Raw genomic sequence first — 2,500 nt, forward strand, 5'->3', positions numbered from 1 at the left:
GCTGGCATTGACCACAGTTGGATGGTGCTTTTTAAGTTTCACCGGCACAGGAGCCATTTGAGGCGGCGCTGGCATCGGCCATGTTCGGATGGTGCTTTTTATGTGCTGCCAGCACGGGGACCACAATGATAATTTCCATTTGACTGTGATTTGATTTGATTTGATTTTGATTTTGAGTTCTATCTTTCCTATTTTCATCAACATACCTGTATATATATATGTGTGTGTGTGTGTAGAAAATTATTGTTGACAGCAGTTTGCAATGTTTCACCAAAAAGGAAAACTATACTCATCACTAAATGTGACTAGGGTGTTAGAGACACCTACATTGCTAGAAATAAGAGCTAAAATGCTCTAATGCTGTAGTAGTGAAAGTACATAATTGTATACATATATACTGACAGGGACAGTAATCTTTTGCAAACACCGTTATATATATATATATATATAGAAGTTATGAAGAATTTATGTCAAGATGACTCAAACTAACAGGCATGCATTCTGAGTGCTCAAATAGGTGTACCACCAAAATTCCAGTTGGAACAGTTGTGTGAATGTCCTGTTCAAAAACGGCTAAGTAGGTATAGGTTAAAGTAGTGAGGGAAGGCAAATGATTAGTCAAGGCAGGACAAGGACAAATGATTTCATTTAATTCAATTAAAAAATTTTACTACATATCAAATGGTAAAGATAGTACAAACTGGTAAAGCTACTATCTTTAACCTATATATATATATATATATATATATATTATATATATATATATATATATATATATATATATATATATATATATATATATATATAATATATAATATATATATATATATATATAGGCGCAAGTGTGGCTGTGTGGAAAATAGCTTGCTTACGAACCGCATACTTCCGAATTCAGTCCCACTGCATGGCACCTTGCACAAGTGTCTTGTATATGTCTATTGAATTTGATAATGCCAATTTTCTCCTTCAATTGTGAATCCTGTGATGATTGTACTTATTAAAGAGAAACAACAGTAGTAGTGGGCACAACCACATGGGGAGTGGAGAAGAACAACTGCTTCTACCTATATTGCCAAAGGCCTTAGTCACTTGTCACTGCCTCTGTGAAGCCCGAAGTTTGAAGGTTGCTTTTTACATGCTACCAGTACAGGTGCTAGTTATGTGACACTAAGTTTGGTATCTGTCCAGAGATAGTATTTCTTCTAAACTCAGTGTTTAAAATCAAAAACCACCCAGTAGCACAGGTGACATTGCTAAATGTGCATTTCTGTGTCTTTGGGCTTTGTCAATAGCACATGTTAGTGGCAACCTCATGCTAAGACAAAATCTGTGGTTACTCAAACATTTGTGCTTTTTAACAGTGTAAATCAATAAGAGAAACTATCTTGGGACAACTATCAATAGTTCTGATGACTTGTCAAAAGCGCCCATGCTGTAAAGTACATTATGTAGAGTGGTTGGCATTAGGAAAGACATTCAACCATAGAAACCATGCCAAGGCAAATACTGGAACCTGAAGCAGTCCTCAGACATACCTGATACTGTTAAACCATACAACCCATGTCAGCGTGGAACATGAATGTTAAATGAGGATATACATACAAACATACATACATACATACATACATACATACATACATACATACATACATACATACATACATACATACATACATACATACATACATACATACATACATACATACATATGATGTATGTATGTATGTATATATGTATATATATATATACACACACACACTATTCATTGTAAATGTTACCAATCGTCCCCCATACATTTCACATTATATCCCTACTACTGTCCTTTATCACCTCCTCCTCTTCCTCCCCAACCCAGTCCTTTTTCCTTGCTTCCCCTCCCACAAAACTGACCACCTCAATCCCCACCTCTAATTATGTCACCCTCTTTGCACTTACCTAGCCAACCACTTTTTCTGTTCCTCTGTCCCTATTTCTTCTCTCATAGTTATCTTGTATCTTGAGATTATGCTCTCTCTCTCTTTTCAGCTGGGGAAGCCACATTGTCACTTCTTCAGCAAGACACTTGTTTCTATCCTTCTTCACATCCCTCAGTAGTATATCCTACACAGTTCAGGAGTCATGTCTCATGACTATTTGGTGACCTCTCATGAGCTGGTGCCATGAAAAAAGCACCCTGTGTAGTCCATAAAATGGTTGGCAGAAAAAAACGGATAAAGTCACTGAGAAAGTCTAAGTTTGTGACAGGATAATTAAGTCTTGTGTAATTTTAAACAAGACCTCACCAACAGTATATCCACTGATGCATTACATTCAGAAGTGACAGATAAACAAATGGACTGTATCTATGAGATCCTCTTGTCAAATGCCATCATAACTGATGAAAGTAACCTTGACATAAGAGCTGGTTATTTTAATGGACATGTTAGTTAATTCCATTGTACATGGAAACTATATGATAGTACAAGGAATGATGAAGGATCAAGAGGAGTTTAAGACTGGT

At 36.2% G+C, this 2,500-nt stretch overlaps 1 protein-coding gene across 1 annotated transcript in view; it reads left to right on the forward strand.

The window, feature by feature from the left end:
* The window catches only part of LOC115219252 (orexin receptor type 1-like), a 35,878-nt gene that overhangs the window by 1,053 nt on the left and 32,325 nt on the right, over positions 1-2,500 (forward strand). The window lies entirely within an intron of this gene.

This window comes from Octopus sinensis, linkage group LG14 (genome assembly GCF_006345805.1).
Source record: "Octopus sinensis linkage group LG14, ASM634580v1, whole genome shotgun sequence".
NCBI lineage: Eukaryota > Metazoa > Mollusca > Cephalopoda > Octopoda > Octopodidae > Octopus > Octopus sinensis.